At 47.0% G+C, this 26,016-nt stretch overlaps 1 protein-coding gene across 1 annotated transcript in view; it reads left to right on the forward strand.

The window, feature by feature from the left end:
* Positions 1-26,016, forward strand: part of LOC138261598 (regenerating islet-derived protein 4-like) — a 254,980-nt gene that overhangs the window by 169,215 nt on the left and 59,749 nt on the right. The gene's annotated exons all lie outside the window — the stretch shown is intronic.

Consider the following 26,016-nt stretch of genomic DNA (forward strand, 5'->3'; position numbering starts at 1 on the left):
GCACTGAGCAGTCCGTCTTAATTTAGAAGGCAATGTGTAAAGTATTTGTGCAATAAATCATACAGTAACACAGTGAAAACACCACAAAAATACACCACACAGGAGAAAAATATATGATATTTATCTGGTTAAATTAAGGTCAAAATCCAATAAACACAAGTTGAGATATCACTTTTGCAAATTTAAAGAGTCTTAAGTCTTAAATATCAACAGTTGTCTCTTGATTGGTTTGCCACACACGAAGACCGCAGAGGAGGAGATGCCTGAAAACATAGGGTGTGTGTCAGATTTTTCGATGTAGCACAGATGATGCGTCGTTTCTTTCCACGCTGCAAGGGGCTTTGTGTCATTTTTCGGCGTGCAGTCTTGGATCCTCACTGCGATGCGGGGATCTTTGTGGTGCCCAGGGACGATGCAGGGAAATCCTGGGCGTGCGGGAAGAAGTCACAGGTGTTATGTCGGTCTGGTATGGCAGATGCTGCGTCGATTTTCCACTCGGGAAATCGGCTGCTGCATTCCGGCTCAGCTGTGTGTGTCTCTGGTTGTCTGGGTGAAATGCACAAGGGCGCTGTCAGCCAGCCCAGCCCAGACGTCGATTGGAGATAGGCTGTAAGGTACAGAAGGATTTTAAGGGCAAAGAAATGCTCACTTTCTAAAAGTGGCATTTCTAAAGTAGTAATATAAAATCCAACCTCACCAATAAGCAGGATTTTCCATTACCATTCTGGCCATACTAAATAGGACCTGGTTACCCCTTTGTGATCAGAATCTGCCACTCAAAGAGTATATGAGGGTAGCCCTAATTCTATCCTATGAAAGTAACAGACCTCACAGTAGAGGAAAAACAAATTTAGGAGTTTTCCACTACCAGGACATGTAAAACACACATGTACATGTCCTGCCTTTTGCCTACATAGCACCCTGCCCTCGGGGTTACCTAGGGCCTACATTAGGGGTGACATAAGTAGAAAAAGGGGAGTTTAAGGCTTGGCTAGTACTTTTAAATGCCAAGTAGAAGTGGTAGTGAACCTGCACCCACAGGCCTTGCAATGGCAGACCTGAGACATGGTGAAGGGGCTACTTTTGTGGGTGGCACAATAAATGCTGCAGTCCCACTAGTAGCATTCAATTTACAGGCCCTGGGCACAGGTAGTGTACTTTACCAGGGACTTACACGTAAATCAAATATGCCAATTGGGAATGAACCAAGGTTACCATGTTTAAGGGAGAGCGCATATGCACTTTAGCACTGGTTAGCAGTGGTAAAGTGTGCAGAGTCCTAAAACCAACAACAACAGTGTCAGAAAAGTTGAGGGAGGCAGGCAAAAGTTGGGGGATGACCACCCTAAGGATGTCCAGTCTAACAATAATGCTGTTGATTTTGTTATTATCCAGTATATATGATCTGCACTAGGCAGGCCATTCTTGTGGGGAAAGCCTGTTTTCAAAATCTAACATATTAATCCAGACGTCGCTGGCTGAAATTATTGAGATTGTCTGACAAAAGGACGCATTAGATCGGTATTTTTCTTAATTATTTTGAACTACAATTATGATTGAATTATTTGTGTGTTTGTGCTGTATGCGTGTGTGTGTGTGTGTGTGTGTGCACCCTTTAAGCCGGTCCCTATCCTATCACAAACATTCAGCATTGTTTTGATTCAGTTTCCTTATTTCATTCCACATGATAAGGATGATGATGAGGAGGTATTTAAACCTCACCTAAAACTGCTACAGGCCTTTATTTGGACCTTCATAATGGCAGTGGCCTAGACACCATGCCTGCGGCGGCCCTGTAATAACATCATGGTTCACCTACAGAGGAAAGTGCTTCCTTTGTGATCATCACTTGCAGGGTTCTTTAAGCAGCCAATCCCTACACTGGAAATGACAAACAAACATACTCATGGAAATCCTGCATCCGTGACATCTTCTTCCGCACCTCTCTTTCCCCTTTAATGATGCCCTTGTGGATGGCATTCTGGATGCCTTGCTCAAGACTTTCTCTTCTCCAGTGATTAGCTATCAAATTGTTTTGCATCACAGGCCAGCTCTTGGGGACCTTACTTTCCAGGCAAAGCATCCCATGCCAAAGAATTTTGTGGTGTAGCCCTTGTAATCCAAGGTTATTCCTAATGCCTTGCCTACAATTCTTCCTGATTCAAAGAATTTGGCTACTTCTGCCAAGGTAATCATTTATAATTTGCAGACATGCCTGGATGCGCTCTTTGTGATTCTTGGGAGATGTGTAAGCTACTTTATAAACATGCTGTTTGTTGACACGACTATTTGGTGCCAGTGCCAATTCTGCTCTGGAAACGTTGAAGCAGAGATGGGCTCTAGCATGCTCGTAGGTTCTACCTTCCCCAGCATACCATTTTCATCAGTAATCTCTGAGGTTTTGTGGCAACTGTATGGGTCTCCCCTTATGTTAGAAGCAGATGTCACATCCCATGAACACTTTTGGAGCTAATAGGTAGATCTGATAAATAAGGTATTGGGCAGAAGTAGTTGTCTTTCTCCTCCTGCTCTGGTAATGCATCAAAATCGCTTTAGTTTGACTTTGGAATAACAGGAGTGCCCAGTCGGAGCAACGGTGCATTCACCATTGTCTGAGGGATACTCTACTTGCAGCGTCTTGCCTGGAGGAGGAGGTGTCGCTTGGAATGAGGGCAGGAGCCTTTAAATTTCACTTCGCACTCCCGTTACCGCGGGAAGCGCGTCTTGCCTGGAGGAGAAGGTGTCGCTTGGAACGAGGGCAGGAGCCCTTTAAATTTCACTTCGCGCTCCCGCGGGAAGCGCGTCTTGCCTGGAGGAGAAGGTGTCACTTGGAACGAGGGCAGGAGCCCTTTAAATTTCAGTTTGCGCTCCTGCTACCGCTCAGCGCCTGACTGAGGCTGGGCTGGGCCACCCCCCTGACATCCTACTTTCAGAGGGCTGTAAGGAGAGGATTTTGACTTGCAGCTGTGCCGGTTCTGTGGACAGAGGATCTTGCTGACTTCTTGCGAGGTAGGGGCAGGAACCAGGCACCCCTCGCCCACTGGTCCTTGGTGTTTGGGGTGGGGACAGCCCCTTTAAGACTCTTTGCGCACCCGCTGCCGTGGGTCGTGCTTATTGGATTTTGCTGACTTCTTGTGAGGTAGGGGCAGGAACCAGGCCCCCCTCGCCCACTGGCCCTTGGTGTTTGGGGTGGGGACAGCCCCTTTAAGACTCTTTCCGCGCCCGCTGCCGCGGATCGCACTTATTAGATTTTGCTGACTTCTTGTGAGGTAGGGGCAGGAACCAGCCCCCCCCGCCCACTGGTCCTTGGTGTTTGGGGTGGGGACAGCCCCTTTAAGACTCTTTCCGCGCCCGCTGCCGCGGATCGCGCTTATAGATTTTGCTGACTTCTTGCGAGGTAGGGGCAGGAACCAGGCCCTCTCGCCCACTGGTCCTTGGTGTTTGGGGTGGGGACAGCCCCTCCAAGACCCTTTGCCGCGGGACGCGCGCGGGACCGTCCCATGCCCGTCTGCGACTATAAGAGGCTGGGCCAGGCCATTCCCCTTCTTTTTTGCTCCTGGGGGTTCCTCTGTTTGCTTGCCATCTGCAGCAGGGGTTGTGGAGTGTACAAATCATCGTATGGTCCGGGGTTTCTAACAGTACCAAGATGGGCTCGTTTGCATCCCAATAGTTTGGGATTCACTCCAAGGCCCCAAGATTCTACCACTGTCATTCCCAATCCCAAGGGCAAAAGGAAACGTAGGGAGCCTGTCATTTTAAATAAACGTACCAGGACCCTGAGTCCCCTCCATCCGACTCAGCTCTCTAATAAGGTCATGGATCCATCCTCCTCGCTTCTCACCAGCGACCAACAGTTAAAGGAGTCTATTAGGGTTCTCATAAGAGAAGAGATCTCCAAGTTGCTTCTTCCAATTGCAACCCGCCTTCAAACAATAGAGGAGAAACTAGAAGTTTTTATTAAGACCCAGAAGCCAGTACCCTCTACCACTATAGACACCCAACCCTGTTCGTACCATTCTATCCTACTCACAAGCAGGTTAGTGTTAATAGACGACCTGCCCTAATGAGCAAGAGACACTTTCCCTCTTTAAATCAAGATTCAACCAGTCCTGCCAGAGTACCAAATACTTTGATTATATCTCCGCTGATGGCTCCTGTCCATCCCCCAGAAAGGATATTCCTTCCGTTAAATCCAGTGCCTAGTATTTGTACCTTTAATCCTACTTGTGATCACGTTCTCTCTGGCTCCTTGCAAAGGACCCAGACCATTGGTCCAATTGGAATAAGAGCATTGCAACTCCCCCCGGAGTCATGCCCATATGTCTTGGTTATTTCTAATGTGCCTGTACTTAAAACCAAATCCCTGGAATCTTTTATTGAGCTCAAAAACAAGGTTATTCATTGGTTACATCTTAATGCGGGGTTTGCATTCTCCATGACATCCTCGATCTTGATGGTGAGAAGGGTTGGGTGGGTGGGTTTTCTAGAAAAGATCGGAACAGGGGACTGTATTGTCATCAATTTTGACTCCCCTGCTCTTGTACGGCAGCTTGCATTAAATGCAGATAGGCCATATCCCTCAGTAGGCATGGTCTCTCTGTGTAGACTTCAAGCATTCTATCCGTCCGTACGGCCATAAATAGGCAACCATTATTGTTTCGGAAAGTTTCCCATGACTTGAGACACGGTTCAGCCCTATTCTTGGTCCTAGACATCCATCGCTGTCACTCTCGGAGATAGATTGACTATGCGATGGCCCGCGGGGAGAGGATTCCTACACTCTTGCTTCTGAGCACACTAATTATACTGTCCCTAATGTTCTTACTTTAGCAATTCCATTGTCTTTGACGGACCCTGATAATCGGGGAACTTCTGAAAACACTTTTCATTCAGCCAATATGGAAAGGGCTCCTCATCCCACAATCACTTCTAGGGATCCAGGGCTCTATTGTTTAGATACCTCATTAGATATGATTTTATCAGGCCCAGCACTTTGTGAAGTGTACACCACACAGGACAACACAGATACAGGCAACTATATTCCCCCAAGGGAAGGTAGACATATCAAATCCAATGATCTTGCCAAAGTTCTTAGTTGGAATATAGCAGGGCTGGAAAGCAAAATGCAAAATCCGGAATGGGGTCAATTTATTGACAAACATTTACTATGTCTATTCCAAGAAACCTGGGCGACGGGTCCCAAACATAGATTAGGTTTTAGAAGCTATTGGGTTCCAGCTAGAAAGTCACCCTCTGGGAGACCTTCGGGAGGGCTACTTATATGTCTAAGTAGTTCTCTCAGAAGTAAAGCTGTAGCAAAAGATACGGGCTGCCCTGACCTACAGGCCCTATTGTTAACGATCCCCGAGGAGAAATCTTTACTAATAATTAATGTTTAAAACAGGAGTGAGGGCACCCTTGTAGATCACGATGCTCTATTTTTATTGGATAGCTTACTTAATAATATTTCTCACTTTATTCTGATTGGAGGGGACTTTAACGTTACATTTGAGCCCAACCCCCTGGTTCAAGAGCTATATCAAGAAGAGGATGCCTATTGGGGGATTCCACAGCTAGTCTCTAATAAAAGGCCAAGATTGAACAAAACAGCTCATTTAGTGGCTGATATTACAATAACTTATGGCCTTCGAGCCTGCAATGGTCGCTCCTGCTCTGACACAAATCTGCATCCCACTTTCAAACGAGGAAGGTCTAGAAGTCAGATTGATTACATACTCCTCGATATTCGACTGTGGGGCCATATGGTTGATATGAGAGTACAAGAGCATGAAGAGAGTGACCACGACCCATTGATTTTATCGACTAGAGGCCTATTCCCTTTACTTGAGACACCCCATTCTAAGCTTTATGCCCATCAACTAGCTTTATCAAATAATAGACAGAATATAAAATGGGAGTTTGTGACTACATCCCCTGAGCATCTTTCATCAACATACAATCTGCTAGCCAATCAAATGGAGAGTATGCTTCATTATAAAGAAGATGATGAGGGTGATAGGCTTTTAGCAGCCCACAGTAAATTGTTTGATTCCCTAAAACACCTTTTCACAAAAGAGATCACCAGTAATCCCAAGAAAAAGTGCCGGGCACGGTGGTTTAATAATTTATGTAGGGAAGCACAGCTCACTTTAATGAAAGCTCTAAAAACAGGCCAAGTTGAACCTATAAGAACAGCCAGAAAAGATTACAAGAACGAATGTACCAAGGCACGCAGAAGCTGGGAAGAGGCTAGATGGGTAGCTATCCTGGAAACCGCTAAATCAAAAGATACCTCCAGGTTTTGGAAATTAATAGCCGAAAACTGTGGAGACTCTGCCTCTGTACCTGGTACATCAATCCTTCCTGCAACCTGGGTTGAGCATTTTGGCCAATTATATGCAGGTCCTCCCGAGGTATCCTCTAGGTCCCTCGATGTTCCAATATCCCAAGACGCTACCCTGATCATATTTACTTTAGCTGAAACAAGTGCTGCTATAGATTCACTAAATTGTGGAAAGGCTCCAGGTCCTGATAAGATTCTGGGCGATTTATACAAGACAAGACCCGATATATGGGCTCCTTATCTCAACCGAATCTGCAATGCAATCGCAGCTGGAGCCCCTATCCCTCACTCATGGAAAGGGGCTGGGATAGTCCCCATCTTTAAAAAAGGTTGCCCCAATATTCCAGCTAATTATCATCCGATTAGTCTCCTGGACAATTTTCAAAAAATGTATGCTAAACACCTTTTGTGCCACCTCAATGAATGGATCCTGGAATCTAATGCCCTATCTAATCTACAAGCAGGGTTCAGACCTGCTGTGAGCACTATTGACCAAGTCCTGAGATTCCTGGCAATTAAATGGAAGAATGTGGACTTGGGGGGGGGAATCTGTATGTGGTCTTCATAGACCTGAGAGCTGCATTTGATTTGATCCCCAGGAACATGCTATGGTCAACACTCTCCAATATGGGGGTTCCTTCAGGTCTTTTGAGTCTTATCACCCGGCTTCATGACAACACCTATGCCCTAATTAGATGCGGCAAGGAGGGTGAGTTGACAGATCCTGTGGCTATTAATAGAGGTGTCCGGCAGGGGTGCGTTCTGGCTCCTACCCTTTTTTTGCTTTATATTAATAACTGTATCCGTTATTTGGAGAATTGCATAAACGACTCGCCCAAATTGGCTGGGGAAAAAATCCCCTGTTTATTGTACGCAGACAATACAATTCTGCTAGCTAAATCTCCCATGGGGATCCAAAATTTGGTTAACCAATTTTGTGCTTTCTGTAGGGATTTTGGGCTTGACTTCAATGCTAAAAAAACTAAACTTATGATATACAGCTCTTTAAGGAAACGACCATGTGTTAGAATTGAAATGAACTCAATACCGTTGGAGAAAGTGGAAGAGTTTGACTATCTGGGAATTAGATTATCGACCACAGGAAAATGGGAGGCAGCCATTGATAAAGGGGCACTTATCTTAAGTCAAAGAGGTGGGGCCCTAGTACGCAGGTCTAGAAAGGCTCTGAGTTCCCCTTTGATTATAATTGCCGAGATCTATAATGCCCAAATCCGTGCGGCGGCCCTGTATGGAGCGGAAGTCTGGGGATTACATAGAAGATTGGATATTTTACAAACAAAAGAAAACAACTTCCTTAGACAGGTTTCCCGGTTAGGGGTAGGTACCCCAATGATTCCTCTCAGGCTCGACTTAGGATTAAACAGCATCAAAACCATAGTGGCCCTGAGATCGCTTTCCTATTGGATCCACCTTTGGACAACTCCCGAACTCGAACCATACAGGGCAGAGGTGAGGGAACTCATTGCTACTCCTCAGGGCCCGACCAAAATCCAATGGCTGCAGGAGATGAAATCTGCTTGGGTTAAAATAGGTCTCTCCCATTACTGGGAACATCCGGAACTGATTCCCAATAACGCGAGACAACTTGTTAAAAGAAGATACTGGGAAAAAGCCAACGAAGATATACTGCGCCAAAACCGGCTGGGTATGCTAACAACAGAATTCCTCCAATTCAAACATGAACCTTGGCCTGAGACTTTTATGAACCTCCCCATGCCACCATATGCTCGTGCCCTTTATCTACAGCTTAGATATGGTTCCCTGCCTATTAATAATTACACGGCCCACTGGTCATCCAGCATCCCTTCAACTGATAGATGTATATCTTGCCCTCATTATAAAGAAACAATCAAGCATATTCTGTTCTTCTGTCCCTCAAACAAGAGCCCTAGAGGAGAGTGGATTATCCCCCTCTGTAAAAATCTATCACTGTTGGACAGAGCCAATGCCACCAGAATATGCAAATATGAAACATCCACACTGGTTGCCTCCTCAGTTACCAAATTTTTATCGGAGGCTTGGTGTATTCGCCGTAGGCTCATCACTGTGGAGGGCCCCTAGAGTTCTAGGTGGAGCCTTTGTTTGTTTATATAGGGAGATTTCAACAAGATCCATATTTCTTCATTCCTTCTTTTATTTTCTAAATTATGCCACGTACCCTGTCATTATTTTGAATTTATTAACTTATATGCGACATCCTTTTCTGTATTTTAGCAAGAATTTGCTACCTTTTTAGGAGCAAACTGAGACCGCACAAGCTTTCAGAGATGTTTTTTTTAATGTCAAAACTTGTTAATTGTAGTATTTTAAGTCCGATTTTAATCTTAGTTGTAAGGATTTTACTGAAATATTTTATATGCTAGTTGATTATTAGATTTTTATAGTATCTTGAATGACTGTTATTATGAATTATGATGAGTTATTGCGATTCCAATGGATTTTATACAACTATGTAAGACTGTGCTTTTCTTTTCAATTTTAAATAGTCCAAACTTTCTGGACCGAATGTATTTAAAATAAAAAAATAAAAATACTCTACTTGCATATTCCACATCTTTTGAATATCCCAGAGGCTAGACTGGATCCAGAAACTTCTGACATAGCTCTCCCACACTCGTAAGAGTGCTAGCTCCATGTCAAGGCCGGAAGGAAAGTAGTGCTGACATTACTGGACGATGTAATGCCTACCCTGTTGCCCTGACCTCACTTCCTTTGTTCTGCACCCTTTGGTGGATCCGGAGATTCTCTCCTCTGAACAGTTTACTTCAGCAATTCTCAAGGAAAAGAAATGTCACCCCCTAAGAGTCAGGGTTTAAGCCCTGTCACAATTGTGATCTGCATATGTCTATCACAGACACTCATGATGACTATCTATGGTATTTGGGTTCTACGTCTTGCTCTAAATCATGAGATCCATGCAAAAATATGAACCAGAAGGCAATCAAAGAGAGTGAGCACAAGCTTTTATGGTTCACAGTGCCCACTGAAATCTGCATCATTCGCCGTCCAAATCTCCTTCCGGCTCCTTGTAGGGGGCTGGCCTGGCTTATAGTGGGTACCTTGTGGTACTTACACCCTGTGCTAGGTCCAGTTATCCCTTATTAGTAGAATAGAGGCGTTTCTAGCAGCTTAGGCTGATAGAAGGTAGCTATGGCAAAGCAGCTTTGGCTGAACTAGGAGACATGCAACGCTCCTACTATACCACTTATATCATATAGCACAATATCATAAGAAAACACAATACTCAGTGTTACTAAAAATAAAGGTACTTTATTTTTATGACAATATGCCAAAAGTATCTCAGTAAGTACCCTCAGTTAGAAGGTAAGTAATATACACAAGTTATATGTACACAAACCCAAAACAGGTAAGTAATAGTAAGAAAAGTAATGCAAACAGTGTAGAATTACAATAGGATGCATAAGGTGAACATAGGTCTAGGGGCAACACAAACCATATACTCCAAAAGTGGAATGCAAATCACAAATGGACCCCAGACCTATGGGAGCTTGTAGAGGGTCGCTGGGAATGTAAGAAAACAGTCAGGGTGTCCAAGCTACCCCACCCCAAGACCTTGAAAAGTAGGAGTAAAGTACCCCTACTAACCCAAAAGGACACAATAGTCATGATAGGGGGATTCTGCAAGAACCACAAACACCAGCAAAGCACTGAAGACGGGTTCCTGGACCTGAGAACCTGCAGGGCAAGGGGACCAAGTCCAAGAGTCGCGATAGTGTCCGGGGGGGGCAGGAGCCCAGGAAACCCCGGATGAAGGTGCAAGAAGGCTGCCTCCGGATGGAAGAACCCTAGGATTCTGCAACAACGAAGAAAGCTAGGAACTTCTCCTTTGGATGGAAGATGTCCCTCGTTGTGCTGGAGGTTTCAGAAGTGTTCCCACTCAGAAATTCCACAAACAAGCCTTGCTAGCTGCAAGGGTTGCAGTAGAGGTTTTTCGGTGCTGCTGGGGACCAGGAAGGACCAGGATGTCGCGCCCTGGAGGAGGCGACAGAGGGGGCGGTCAGCAACTCAGAGAGCCCCCACAGAAGCAGGCAGCACCCGCAGAAGTACCAGAGCAGGTACCTAGAAGATTTGTGGACCAGAGCTGGCTCAGAGTCACAAAGGAGGGTCCCACGACGTCGGAATCCAACTCAGAGGGTTGAGCACTGCAGGACAGTGTGCCGGGGACCCAGGCTAGGCTGTGCACAAAGGAATCCTTGGAGAAGTGCACAGAAGCCGGAGCAGTTGCAAATCACGCAGTACACTGATTTTCAGTCTAGCGTGGGGAGGCAAGGACTTACCTCCACCAAACTTGGACTGAAGGATCACTGGACTGTGGGAGTCACTTAGATATAGCGCCTGTGTTCCAGGGACCACACTCGTCAGGATGAGAGGGGACCGAGAGGACTGGTGATGTAGTCTTTTCGTGCCTGCATCAGCAGGGGGAAGATTCCGTCGACCTACGGGAGATTTCTTCTTGGCTTCCAGTGCAGGGTGAAAGCAGAGAGCCCCCACAGCATGCACCACCAGGAAACAGTTGAGAAAGCCGGCAGGATAAGACGCTACAATGTTGCTGGTAGTCGTCTTGCTACTTTGTTGTGGTTTTGCAGGCGTCCTGGAGCAGTCGTCGGTCGATCCTTGGCAGAAGTTGAAGAGGGAAGTGCAGAGGAACTCTGGTGAGCTCTTGCATTCTGTATCTGAAGAATACCCCAGAGAAGAGACCCTAAATAGCCAGAAAAGGAGGTTTGGCTACCAAGAAATGAGGGTTGGCTACCAAGAAAGGTAAGAGCCTATCAGAGGGGGTCTCTGACGTTACCTGCTGGCACCGGCCACTCAGTCCAGTGTGCCCCCAACACCTCTGAATCCAAGATGGCAGATGGTTCTGGGACACACTGGAGGACCTCTGGGCACCTCCCCTGGGAGGTACTGGTCAGGGGAGTGGTCCCTCTCCTTTCCTTTGTCCAATTTCACGCCAGAGCAGGGTTGGGGGATCCCAGAACCGGTGTAGACTGGCTTATGCAGAGATGGGCACCATCTGTCCCCATCAAAGCATTTCCAGAGGCTGGGGCAGGCTACTCCTCCCCAGCCCTTCACACCTATTTCCAAAGGAAGAGGGTGTAACACCCTCTCTCAGAGGAAATCCTTTGTTCTGCCTTCCTGGGATGTGGCTGCCCAGACCCCAGGAGGGCAGAATCCTGTCTGAGGGGTTGGCAGCAGTAGCAGCTGCAGTGGAAACCCCAGAAAGACAGTTTGCCAGTAGCCGGGTTCTGTGCTAGAGACCCGGGGGATCATAGAATTGTCCCCCCAATACCAGAATGGTATTGGGGTGACAATTCCATGATCTTAGACATGATACATGGCCATGTTTGGAGTTACCATTGTGACGCTATACGTAGGTAGTGACCTATGTATAGTGCACGCGTGTAATGGTGTCCCCGCACTCACAAAGTTCGGGGAATTTGCCCTGAACGATGTGGGAGCACCTTGGCTAGTGCCAGGGTGCCCACACACTAAGTAACTTTGCACCCACCCTTCACTAAGTGAGGGTTAGACATATAGGTGACTTACAAGTTACTTATGTGCAGTGAAAAATGGCTGTGAAATAACGTGGACGTTATTTCACTCAGGCTGCAGTGGCAGGCCTGTGTAAGAATTGTCTGAGCTCCCTATGGGTGGCAAAAGAAATGCTGCAACCCATAGGGATCTCCTGGAACCCCAATACCCTGGGTACCTCAGTACCATATACAAGGGAATTATATGGGTGTATCAGTGTGCCAATGCGAATTGGTAAATTTAGTCTCTAGCCTGCAGTGACAAATTTAGAAAGCAGAGAGAGCATAAACACTGAGGTTCTGGTTAGCAGAGCCTCAGTGATACAGTTAGGCACCACACAGGGAACACATACAGGGCACATACTATGAGCGCTGGGGTCCTGCCTAGCAGGATCCCAGTGACACAAGGGGAAAAACAAACATACATACAGTGGAAATGGGGGTAACATGCCAGGCAAGATGGTACTTTCCTACACAACTCACCAGAAACGAAGGACAATAAGACTAGCCTTGTCCAGATGAGTCTTCATTTTCTAAGTGGAAATATCTGGAAAGTCCATTTACATTGGAGTGGGTACTCCAAGGTCTATGTTCCACTGTATAGTCCATTCCCTCTAGAGATATGGTTGATAAAAGCAACTGGTTGATCCTAGCCCTCAGAATTCAGTTGTGATAGTACTGCCCCTACCCCTAATTCAGATGCATCAGTTTGAACAATGAATTTCTTGGAGTAACATGGGCTTTTTAGGACAGGTGCAGAACACATGGCCTGTTTGAGCTCCTCAAAAGCTTTCTGACAGCTTGCTGTTCATAACACCTTCTTAGGCATTTTCTTGCTAGTGAGTTCATTAAGAGGGGCTGCTATGGAGCCAAAGTTCTTGATGAATCTCCTATAGTACCCTGCGAGGACTAAAAAGGCTCTCACCTGGGTCTGTGTTGTAAGGGGCACCCAATCCATGATAGTTGGATTTTCCCCTGTAGGTGTGCAATCTGTTCTCCACCAACCAGGTGGCCCAGATAAACCACTTTCCCCTGTCCTATCTGGCACTTTGAGGCCTTGATAGTGAGGCCTGCCTTTTGCAGGGCCTCCAAAACTTTCCATAGGTGGACCAGGTGATCATCCCAGGTTGAGCTAAAGACAGCAATATCATCTAGATATGCTGCACTGAAAGCCTCCAACCCTTGCAGGACTGTGTTCACCAACCTCTGAAAAGTGGCAGGTGCATTTTTCAAACCAAAGAGAATTACTGTGAATTGGTAGTGCCCTCCAATGGTAGAAAATGCAGTCTTGGGTTTAGCATCTTCTGCCAATCTAGTCTGTCAATACCCTGCAGTTAGATCAAAAGTGCTAAGATACTTGGCAGAAGCCAGTGTATCAATGAGCTGATCTGCCCTGGGTATAGGGTGAGCATCAGTTTTGGTTACCTGATTGAGCCCTCTGTAATCTACACAAAACCTCATCTCTCTCTTTCCATCTTTGGTGTGAGGTTTAGGTACAAGCACCACAGGGCTGGCCCAGGGGCTTTCAGAAGGTTCAATCACCCCTAAATCCAACATTTTCTGCACCTCCTGTTTTATGCAGTCTCTGATATGGTCAGGCTGCCTATACATTTTACTTTTGACAGGCAGGCTGTCTCCAGTGTCAATTGTATGTTCACACCAGGATGTTGTACCTGGTACAGTGAAAAGAGGTCTGAAACTGGCTTAAGAGATTGATGCAGTTGTCTTTCTGTTCTGCAGTCAGACAATCTGCTAAAACTACTCCCTCCACTAAGGCGTCTGCCTCAGTGGTGGAGAAGAGATCAGGGAGAGGGTCACTCTCTTCTTCCTGTCCCTCATCTGTTGCCATGAGCAATAGAGATCAGCCCTGTCATAGTAGGGTTACAGGCGGGTGACATGAATCACCCTAAGGGGACTCCTGGGAATGCCCAGGTCTACCAAGTAGGTAACCCCACCCTTCTTCTCAACAATTAGATGGGGTCCACGCCATTTGTCTTGGAGTGCTCTTGGGGCCACAGGCTCCAATACCCACACCTTCTGTCCTGGGTGATACTGGATCAGGACAACCTTCTGGTCATGCCATTGCTTTTGCAGCTCCTGGCTGGCCTGAAGGTTTTTACTGGCCTTTTTCACATACTCAGCCATTCTGGATCTTAGGCCAAGTACATAGTATAATATGTCCTGTTTAGGAGCTTTTAAAGGTTTTTCCCAACCCTCCTTTACAAGAGTGTGTGGACCTCTTACAGGATGCCCAAAGAGGAGTTCCACGGGGCTGAAGCCCACTCCTTTTTGGGGTACCTCCCTGTAAGCAAAAAGGAGGCAAGGTGACAGGACATCCCATCTCCTCCTGAGTTTTTCAGGGAGTCCCATTATCATACCTTTGAGAGTTGTATTGAACCTCTCAACCAGACCATTTGTTTGTGGATGGTAAGGGGTGGTGAACTTGTAGGTAACACCACACTCCTTCCACATTGCTTTTAGGTATGCAGACATGAAGTTGCTACGTCTGCCTGACATCACCTCTTTAGGAAAACCCACCCTGGAAAAGATTCCCAGGAGGGCCTTTGCCACTGCAGGAGCCATAGTGGTCCTTAAAGGTATGGCTTCAGGATATCTTCTGGAATGGTCCACAGCCACCAAGATAAATCTATTGCCTGAAGCAATAGGAGGGTCAAGGGGGCCAACTATGTCAATCCCTACCCTTTCAAAGGGCACCCCAACCTCTGGAAGTGGAATTAGAGGGGCTTTTGGAGTGCCACCAGTCTTGCCACTGGCTAGGCAGGTCACACAAGACTTGCAAAAATGATTGGTGTCCATTGACATATGAGACCAGTGAAACAAGGGGACAAGTCTTTCCCAGGTTTTCGTCTGGCCCAAATGCCCAGCCAAAGGAATGTCATGTGCTAGGGTGAGCTCTGTACTGCAGGGGAATGACCAATCTCCTGGCTGGAGCAGGTTTTGGGTCTGTTGACTCTGTGTACAAAAGGTTATCTTCCCAATATACCCTGTGACTGTCACTGACATCCCCATTTTGCTGCTTGACAGCTTGCTGTCTGAGACCCTCCAATGTGGGACAGGTTTGCTGTGCCACACTCAGCTCTTCCCTGGCATGCCCCCCTCCACCCAAAAGCTCAGCAGTGTCTGCTGCCAGCTCCTCTGGTGTAGGTTCTGCACAGGGAGGAAATTCCTCTTCCCCAGAAGGGGAATTATCTGTAGAGGGAGGATTAGTGGGTAGGGATTTACCCTTCTTACCCCTAGCTTTAGGGAGCACTTGGTCCATTGTTCCAGGATCCAAGTCACCCCGTCCTTTTTGCTTCTTGGTCTGAGCCCTTGTCAAAGCACAAATATGCCCAGCATTGCTGCATGGGCCTCCAACTCCACTTCTGCCCAAGCTGATGTCTCCAAATCATTTCCTAGTGGACAGTCTACAGGTAAATCTGTGGTTACCACAACTTTCTTTGGACCAGTAACCCCCTCCCCCCCCAGTTGAGATTCACAACAGCCATGGGGTGGCTAAGAGTGTTGTTATAAGCGTCTGTCACTTGGTACTGCTGACCAAGTAGGTGTTGATCAGGGTGGACCAGTTTTTCTATCACCATAGTTACACTGGCTCCTGTGACCCTGTAGGCCTCAACACCATTGATTAGGGGAAGTTGCTTGTACTTACCCATGTTAAGGGGACAAGCAGCCAAGGTGGCAAAATCAATGCCACCATCAGAGACTAAAACAGCCTCTGTGGTCTCCCTAACAAGACCAAACCCAACTACATTGCCAATAGTGAGCCCAGCTACACCCTTGGATTGGCTATTAGTAGTGGGAGGTTTGGTGTTTTTCTTTGAACAAGTGTAATCACTTGTCCAATGGCCTTTGACTTTACACAAATAACACCAAGGCTTTTTTGGTTGATTATTAGAAGATGATTTGGACCCACCACCCCCAGAGGATTTTGTGGGCCTGATGAAGACTCAGAGTGCTTACTTTTGTCCCCACCTTTCTCAGAAGACCTACCATCCTTCTTCTTGCCATCCTTGTCACTCCCTGTATGAACCTTTCTGTTCACTCTTGTTCTGACCCATTTGTCTGCCTTCTTTCCCAATTCCTGGGGAGAGGTCAGATCAGACTCCACTAGGTATTGGTGCAACAAGTCAGACACACAGTTGTTAAGAATATACTCTCTCAGAATAAGATTGTACAGACTTTCATAGTCAGAAACTTTACTGCCAGGCAACCACCCTTCCAAGGCCTTCACTGAACAGTCCACAAAATCTGTCCAGTCTTGAGAAGACTATTGTCTGGTGTCTCTAAATGTAATCCTGTATTGTTCAGTGGTTAAGCCAAATCCATCCAAGAGTGCATCTATCAAAACTTTGTAGTTATTGGCATCACTTTCTCTGATAGTAAGGAGCCTATCCCTACCCTTTCCAGTGAAAGATAGCCACAAAATAGCAGCCCACTGCCTTTGAGGGACCAACTGTACCATACAGGCCCTCTCAAGTGCAGCAAACCACTTATTAATGTCATCCCCCTCCTTGTAAGGGGGGACTATCTTGTGCAGATTCCTGGCATCTTGCTCTCTAACAGGATTGCTATCAGAAATACTGCCTGCTGCCACCCTGGGGAACTAACCCCAACCTCTGTCTTTCCCTCTCTATGTCTAGGGATTTCCTATCTAAGGCCAGCTGCTGCTGTTTAACCCTCATTCTGGTCTCTTCAACCCTCAACTTTTTGAGTTCCCTTTGTAACAAGTTATCCTCAGGGTGGGTGGGTTGGGAATGTTTTGACAAAGAGGAAATGTGAGAAGTTTCAGAGGGAGACCTGTCCCTAACTGTCTGGACCCTAGTAACCTGGCCTCTAGGGATGAAAGATGTCCTACTATTGTGGGAGCCTCTATCACTACCAGTATCACTAGGTGCCCTGCTATGGGGCAGGTCATTGTAAGAATCCTCCCCAGCTTTCTCATTGAACTCCCCTGAGTCAGACTGGTAAGCTTACTCATTTTCTAACCTCTCATGTGATGGTCCAGACTGGTTCTGGTAATCTACAACAAGGATGTTAAAGAAAAACTCTTTGGTAGGATTCTTACCTATACTCAATCCTCTTTCCAGACAGAGACCCCTTAAACTTTTGTAGGTTAAACTCTCATATGTTGCATCAACAGATTTGGGAGTGGGCTCTACAACAGACATGTTTAGAAAAGGTTTAGGGTAGTGGGAGAAAATGTTTTAGAACCTTAGAAAGCACAGAAACAACTTTTTCAAACTTTGGGAAAACTTTTAGAAGTTTTCAAAAACTTTTCGGAACTTTGTTAAAAGTTTTAGAATAGAAAAGGAAACTTTTTTGGTTAAGTGTACATATACTGAACTATTTGGTATATGTTTCTCTTATGAAAAGTATCAAATGGCAAAGTGGTAAAGCAGTTGCAAGTACTTAACCCATCGCTGTACCACCAATGTAAGAGTCTGGCCTGGCTTATAGTGGGTACTTTGTGGTACTAACACCCTGTGCTAGGTCCAGTTATCCCTTATTAGTAGAATAGCAGTGTTTCTAGCAGCTTAGGCTGATAGAAGGTAGCTAGGTCAAAGCAGCTTAGGCTGAACTAGGAGACATGCAAAGCTCCTATTATACCACTCATATCATATAGCACAATATCATAAGAAAACACAATATTCAGAGTTACTAAAAATAAAGGTACTTTATTTTTATGACAATATGCCAAAAGTATCTCAGTGAGTACCCTCAGTTAGAAGGTAAGTAATATACACAAGTTATATGTACACAAACCCAAAACAGGTAAGTAATAGTAAGAAAAGCAATGCAAACAGTGTGGAATTACAGTAGGATGCAATAGGTCAACATAGGTCTAGGGGCAACACAAACCATATACTCCAAAAGTGGAATGCGCATCACAAATGGACCCCAGACCTATGGGAGCTTGTAGAGGGTCGCTGGTACTGTAAGAAAACAGTCAGGGTGTCCAAGATACCCCAGCCCATGACCCTGAAAAGTAGGAGTAAAGTACCCCTACTACCCCAAAAAGGACACAATACTCGTGATAGGGGGATTCTGCAAGAACCACAAACATCAGCAAAGCACTGAAGACGTATTCCTGGACCTGAGGACCTGCAAGGCAAGGGGACCAAGTCCAAGAGTTGTGATAGTGTCCGGGGGGGAAGGAGCCCTGGAAACCCCAGATGAAGGTGCAAGAAGGCTGCCTCCGGATGGAAGAAGCTTAGGATTCTGCAACCTCGAAGAGAGCTAGGAACTTCTCCTTTAGATGGAAGATATCCCACGTCGTGCTGGAGGTTGCAGAGGTGTTCCCACGCAGAAATACCACAAACAAGCCTTGCTAGCTGCAAGGGTTGCGGTAGAGGTTTTTGGGTGCTGCTGGGGACCAGGAAGGACAAGGATGTCGCCCCTTGGAGCTTGGTGGAGAAGACAGAGGGGGCGCTCAGCAACTCAGAGAGCCCCCACAGAAGCAGGCAGCACCCGCAGAAGTACCGGAGCAGGCACTTAGAAGATTTGTGAACTGGAGCTGGCTCAAAGGAGGGTCCCACGACATCGGAGTCCAACTCAGAGGGTTGACCACTGCAGGACGGAGTGCTGGGGACCCAGGCTAGGCTGTGCACAAAGGAATCCTTGGAGAAGTGCACAGAAGCCGGAGCAGCTGCAAATCACGCAGTTTACAGGTTTGCAATCTAGTGTGGGGAGGCAAGGACTTACCTTGGCAGAGGTCGAAGAGGGAAGTGCAGAGGAAATCTGGTGAGCTCTTGCATTCGTTATCTGAAGAATACTCCAGAGGAGAGACCCTAAATAGCCAGAAAAGGAGGATTGGCTACCAAGAAAGGTAAGAGCCTATCAGAGGGGGTCTCTGACATCACCTGCTTGCACTGGCCACTCAGAGCAGTCCAGTGTGCCCCCAACACCTCTGAATCCAAGATGGCAGAGGTCTGAGACACACTGGAGGAGTTCTGGGCATCTCCCCTGGGAGGTACTGGTCAGGGGAGTGGTCACTCCCCTTTCCTTTGTCCAGTTTTGCACCAGAGGAGGGCTGGGGGATCCCGATCCCAGTTTCAATCAGGGAAGCCTTCATGAGGTCATAGGATTCTGCATCTTTACCAGAGAGTGTGAGGAGTCTATCCCTACACTTTCCAGTGAACATTTCCCAAAGGAGAGCACCGCAGTGAGATGTGTTTACTTTTCTGGTTGCTCAAGCTCTCTCAAAATCTGTGAACCATTTGGTGATATCATCACCATCTTCATATTTTGTGACAATCCCTTTGGGGATTTTTAGGATGTCAGTATTCTCTCTCACTGTAGGAGGCTAGCCTGGCTTGTAGTGGGTACCAAGGGGTACTTACACTCTGACATGAGAGAAAAAGGTTTAGAGACAGATAAAGGATAGAAAAAGTTTCAGGACTTTTTAAGGAACAAGGAAAAAAACTTTTTCAACTTTTTGAAAGTTTAGGAGTACTTTTCAGCACTTAGCAGATAGTGTAAGAGAAGAAGGGCAAAACTTTTTGGTTAGGTGTACATACACTGAACTTGTTTTGTCTATTATTCTCTTATGAAAAGTACACAATGACAAAGTGGTGAGTAGTTGCAAGTACTTATCCCACCGCTGCACAACCAATGTAGGAGGCTGGCCTGGCTTGTTGTGGGTACAAAGGGGTACTTACACTCTGTACCAGGTCCAGTTATCCCTTATTAGTATAGAAGAGGTGTTTCTAGCAGCTTAGGCTGATAGAAGGTAGCTATAGTAGAGCAGCTTAGGCTGAACTAGGAGACATGCAAAGCTCCTACTATACCACTGGTGTCATATGCACAATATCATAAGAAAACACAATACACAGATATACTAAAAATAAAGGTGCTTTATTTTTATGACAATATGCCAAAAGTATCTCAGTGAGTACCCTCAGTATGAGGATAAGATATATACACAAGATATATGTACACAAACCAAAATTAGGTAAGTAATAGCAAGAAAAGTAATGCAAACATTGTAGAATTACAATACGTTGCAATAGGAGCACATTGGTATAGGGATAACACAAACCATATACTCCAAAAGTGGAATGTGAACCACAAATGGACCCAAAACCTATGTGAGCTTGCAGAGGGTCGCTGGGGCTGTAAGAAAACAGTGAGGGTTAGAAAAATAGCCCACCCCAAGACCCTGAAAAGTAGGTGTAAAGTGCAGCTATAACCCCCAGAGAGCACAGAAGTCGTGATAGGGGCTTTCTGCAAGGAAGACCAACACCAGCAAAGCAACAACAGTGGCTTGTCGTGGGTACCAAGGGCTACTTACACTCTGTACCAGGTCCAGTTATCCCTTATTAGCATAGAAGAGGTGTTTCTAGCAGCTTAGGCTGATAGAAGGTAGCTATAGTAGAGCAGCTTAGGCTGAACTAGGAGACATGCAAAGCTCCTACTATACCACTGGTGTCATATGCACAATATCATAAGAAGACACAATACACAGATATACTAAAAATAAAGGTGCTTTATTTTTATGACAATATGCCAAAGTATCTTAGTGAGTACCCTCAGTATGAGGATGCCAAATATACACAAGATATATGTACACAATACCAAAAATATGCAGTAATAGCCAAAGGAAGTAATGCAAGCAATGTAAAGTTACAGTAGATTGCAAAAGGAGCACATAGGGATAGGTGCAACACAAACCATATACTCCAAAAGTGGAATGCGAACCACAAATTGACCCCAAACCTATGTGAGCTTGTAGAGGGTCGCTGGGGCTGTAAGAAAACAGTGAGGGTTAGAAAAATAGCCCACCCCAAGACCCTGAAAAGTAGGTGTAAAGTGCAGCTATAACCCCCAGAGAGCACAGAAGTCGTGATAGGGGGTTTCTGCAAGGAAGACCAACACCAGCAAAGCAACAACAGTGGATTTCCGGACCTGAGTACCTGTGGAACAAGGGGACCAAGTCCTAGAGTCGCAACAATGTCGAGAGTGGGCAGATGCCCAGGAAATGCCAGCTGAGGGTGCAAAGAAGCTGCCACCGGTTGGTAGAAGCTGTAGATTCTGCAAGAACGAAGAGGGCTAGAAACTTCCCCTTTGGAGGATGGATGTCCCACATCGTGAAGAAGCTTGCAGAGGTGTTCCCATGCAGAAAGACCACAAACAAACCTTGCTAGCTGCAAGGGTCGCGGTTAGGGTTTCTGGATGCTGCTGTGGCCCAGGAGGGACCAGGATGTCGCCACTTGGATGAGGAGATAGAGGGGGCGCCCAGCAAGTCAGGGAGCCCTCACAGAAGCAGGAAGCACCTGCAGAAGTACCGGAACAGGCACTTGGAAGAGGAGTGAACCGGAGTTCACCCAAAGTCAGAAAAGGGAGTCCCACGACGCCGGAGGACAACTCAGGAGGTTGTGCACTGCAGGTTAGAGTGTCGGGGACCCAGGCTTGGCTGTGCATGAAGGAAATCCTGGAAGAGTGCACAGGAGCTTTAGCAGCTGTAAATCACGCGGTACCCAGCAATGCAGTCTAGCTTGGGGAGGCACGGACTTACCTCCACCAAATTTGGGCTGAAGAGTCACTGGACTGTGGGAGTCACTTGGACAGAGTTGCTGAGTTCCAGGGACCACGCTCATCGTGCTGAGAGGGGACCCAGAGGACCAGTGATGCAGTCTTTTGTTGCCTGCGGTTGCAGGGGGAAGATTCCATCGACCCACGGGAGATTTCTTCAGAGCTCCTGGTGCAAGAAGATGGCAGGCTACCCCCAGAGCATGCACCACCAGGAAACAGTCGAGAAGGCGGCAGGATAAGCGATACAATGTTGCAGTAGTCGTCTTTGCTACTTTGTTGCGGTTTTGCAGGTGTCCTGAGCAGTCAGCGGTCGATCCTTTGGCAGAAGGTGAAGAGAGAAGTGCAGAGGAACTCTGGTGAGCTCTTGCATTCAGTATCTGAAGAATTCCCCAAAGCAGAGACCCTAAATAGCCAGAAAAGGAGGTTTGGCTACCTAGGAAGGATGATAGGCTAGTAACACAGGTAAGAGCCTATCAGAAGGAGTCTCTGACGTCACCTGCTGGCCCTGGCCACTCAGAGCAGTCCAGTGTGCCAGCACACCTCTGAATCCAAGATGGCAGAGGTCTGGGGCACGCTGGAGGAGCTTTGGGCACCTCCCCTGGGAGGTGCAGGTCAGGGGAGTGGTCACTTCCCTTTCCTTTGTCCAGTTTCGTGCCAGAGCAGGGCTGGGGGATCCCTGAACCGGTGTAGACTGGCTTATGCAGAGATGGGCACCATCTGTGCCCATCAAAACATTTCCAGAGGCTGGGGGAGGCTACTCCTCCCCAGCCCTGACACCTTTTTCCAAAGGGAGAGGGTGAAACACCCTCTCTCTGAGGAAGTCATTTGTTCTGCCTTCCTGGGCCAGGCCTGTCTGGACCCCAGGAGGGCAGAAACCTGTCTGAGGGGTTGGCAGCAGCAGCAGCAGCAGCTGCAGTGAAACCCCGGGAAAGGCAGTTTGGCAGTACCCGGGTCTGTGCTAGAGACTCGGGGGATCATGGAATTGTCTCCCCAATGCCAGAATGGCATTGGGGTGCCAATTCCACGATCTTAGACATGTTACATGGCCATGTTCGGAGTTACCATTGTGACGCTATACATAGGTAGTGACCTATGTATAGTGCACGCGTGAAATGGTGTCCCTGCAAACACAAAGTCTGGGGAATTTGCCCTGAACGATGTGGGGGCACCTTGGCTAATGCCAGGGTGCCCACACACTAAGTAACTTAGCACCCAACCTTCACCAGGTGAAGGTTAGACATATAGGTGACTTATAAGTTACTTAAGTGCAGTGGTAAATGGCTGTTAAATAACATGGACGTTATTTCACTCAGGCTGCAGTGGCAGGCCTGTGTAAGAATTGTCAGAGTTCCCTATGGGTGGCAAAAGAAATGCTGCAGCCCATAGGGATCTCCTGGAACCCCAATACCCTGGGTACCTCAGTACCATATACTAGGGAATTATAAGGGTGTTCCAATATGCCAATGTGAATTGGTGAAATTTGTCACTACCCTGTTAGTGACAATTTAGAAAGCAGAGAGAGCATAACCACTGAGGTTCTGGTTAGCAGAGCCTCAGTGAGACAGTTAGTCATCACACAGGGAACACATACAGGGCACACTTATGAGCACTGGGGCCCTGGCTGGCAGGGTCCCTGTGACACATACACTATAACAACATATATACAGTGAAATATGGGGGTAACATGCCAGGCAAGATGGTACTTTCCTACACTGACCTATTTATGTTGCTGCCACCATTGATGGGAGCTAACCCCATCTCTTGTCTTTCCCTCTCTATGGCTAGGAGCTGTTTCTCCAAAGCCAATCTTTTGCCCATCCTGGCTAACAGGAGATCATCTTCATTGACGGTGCCCTCAATGCTTCCAGAGTTACTGGTCTCCCCTGTGGAAGACCCAGTTTCTCTGACTATCACTTGTGGAGTCAGGGTTTGAAAGACCCTGTTCTCCCTAATTAGGACAGAAGGGAGGGAATCATCCTCCTGGTTACTAATTTCTCACTCTGTAGGATTATCCTCAGAGGGATGGTCCTTTGCAAACTCTGCCAAATGCTCCTGGAGCTTCACTTTGGTAGGGTTGGACCCAGTCTTTTTATTTTTTTAGCTTACAGAGAATCCTTAACTCTGACATCCCTAGATGCAGGTAAGCGGTGAGGTTGAGTTCCACCACCATCTCATCTGTGTTAGACATTATCACTCTAAAAGTTGGGATTACTTTTTAAGAATCTAAAAACTACTTCTAGAACTTAAATCCAAACTTTTACAAACTTTTACAAACTTTTAAACTCTAAAAGAAATGCTAACAGGGACTTGCACAATGCCCTAGCAGGACTTTTAAAAATCTAGAAAAATAGCTCAGATTTCAAAAATCAGTTTCTAATGACAATTTGTGGAATTTAGTTGTGTGATCAGGTATTGGCTGAGTAGTCCAGCAAATGCAAAGTCTTAGATCCCACCGCTGATCCACCAATGTAGGAAGTCGGCTCTGTATATACTGTCTCAAAGTAAGAGATAGTGGGCACAGAGTCCAAGGGTTCCCCTTAGAGGTAAGATAGTGGCAAAATTAGATAATTCTAATGCTCTATTTTGTGGTAGTGGGGTCGAGCAGTAGGCTTATCAGAGGGTAGTGTTAAGCATTTGCTGCATACACACAGGCAATAAATGAAGAACACACACTCAAAGACTTAACTCCGGGCCAATAGTTTTTATATAGTAAAATATATTTTCTTAATTTATTTTTAGAGCCACAAGTTTAAGATTTGAAGTAAATACGTAAAATGCAAGGTACTCCACACAGGTAAGTTAGGAACTTTGAATTAGAGCAATAACATATCCAGTTTTTGTTAAAATTGCAATAAGCTATTTTAAAAGTAGACACTGCAAAAATCAACAGTTCCAGGGGGAGGTAAGTAATGGTCAGGTTGTGAGGTAAGTAATGCACTTACAAGTTTCAGTTCCTGGGCATAGGCAGCCCACTGTTGGGGGTTCAAGGCAGCTCAGGGCCGGTCAGGTGCAGAGGTCAAAGAGGTGCCCAAAACACATAGGCGCCTATGGAGAACAGGGGTGCTCCGGTCCCAGTCTGCCAGCAGGTAAGTACCCGCGTCTTCAGGGTGCAGACCAGGGGAGTTTTGTACAGCACTGGGGGGGGGACACAATTAGGCACACAAAACACACCCTCAGTGGCACACAGGTGGGTGCAGTGTGCAAAGCAGGGGTCAGGTTTTGTATAGGATTCAATGGAGGGAACTGGGGGTCACTCTAGCGGTGCAGGCTAGGCACAGGGTGGCTTCTCGGGCCAGTCACCAACTGGGCTAGGTAGAAGGTCACCTGGGGGTCACTCCTGAACTGAGGTTGGGTTCCTTCTGGTCCTAGGGGCTGTGGGTGCAGTGCTTGGTCCAGGCGTCAGGTCCCTTGTTGCAGGCAGTCGCGGTCAGGGGAAGGCTCTGGGTTCTCTCTCCATGCGTCACTGTGGGGGTCCAGGGGGGTTGTCTCGGGCTACTCACGGTGTTGCAGTCGCCTGGGAGTCCTTCCTGTGGTGTTGGTTCTCTGGATCTCGAGCCGGGGGCATCGGGTGCAGAGGGTGAAGCCTCACGCATCCGGGCGGAAGAGTGAGGTCTTTGAAAGTTGCAGAAAAGTTGCAACATTGTTGCTGTTTGTTGAGCAGAGCCGCTGCTCACTGGAGTTTCTTGGTCCTTAGGTTCAGGGCAGACCTCTGAGGCTTCAGAGGTCGCTGGTCCCTGTTGGATGCGTCGCTGTTGCAGTTGTTCGAGTCAGGGGACAGGCCGGTAGGGCTGGGGCCAAAGCAGTTGTCATCTCTGTCGTCTCTGCAGGGCTTTCAGGTCAGCATTCCTTCTTCTTAGTTCAGGTTGCAGGAATCTGATTTCCTGGGTTCTTGGGTGCTTCTAAATACTAAACTTAGGGGTGTGTTTAGGTCTGGGGGCAATAGCCAATGGCTACTGTCTTGGAGGGTAGCTACACCCTCTTTGTGCCTCCTCTCTGAGGGGAGGGAGCACATCCCTAATCCTATTGGGGAATCCTCCAAAACTAAGATAGAGGATTTCTAAAGGCAGGGGTCACCTCAGCTCAGGGCACCTTAGGGGCTGTCCTGACTGGTAGGTGACTCCTCCTTGTTTTTCTCATTATCTCCTCCAGCCTTGCCACCAAAAGTGGGGGCAGTGGCCCGAGGGGCGGGCATCTCCACTAGCTGGGATGCCCTGTGGCGCTGTAACAAAAGGGGTGGGATTTTGAGGCTCACCTTCAGGTGTTACAGTTCCTGCAGGGGGAGGTGAGAAGCACCTCCACCCAGTACAGGCTTTGTTCCTGGCCACAGAGTAACAAAGGCACTCTCCCCATGTGGCCAGCAACTTGTCTGGTTGTGTCAGGCTGGTAGAAACTGGTCAGCCTAACACTAGAAGACGGATTGGTACTCAGGAGGCATCTCTAAGATGCCCTCTGGGTGCATTTTACAATAAATTCCACAGTGGCATCAGTGTGCATTTATTGTGCTGAGACGGTTGACACCAAACTTCCCAGATTTCAGTGTAGCCATTATGGAAC

The sequence above is a fragment of the Pleurodeles waltl genome, chromosome 10 (genome assembly GCF_031143425.1).
Source record: "Pleurodeles waltl isolate 20211129_DDA chromosome 10, aPleWal1.hap1.20221129, whole genome shotgun sequence".
In the NCBI taxonomy this organism is placed as follows: Eukaryota; Metazoa; Chordata; class Amphibia; order Caudata; family Salamandridae; genus Pleurodeles; species Pleurodeles waltl.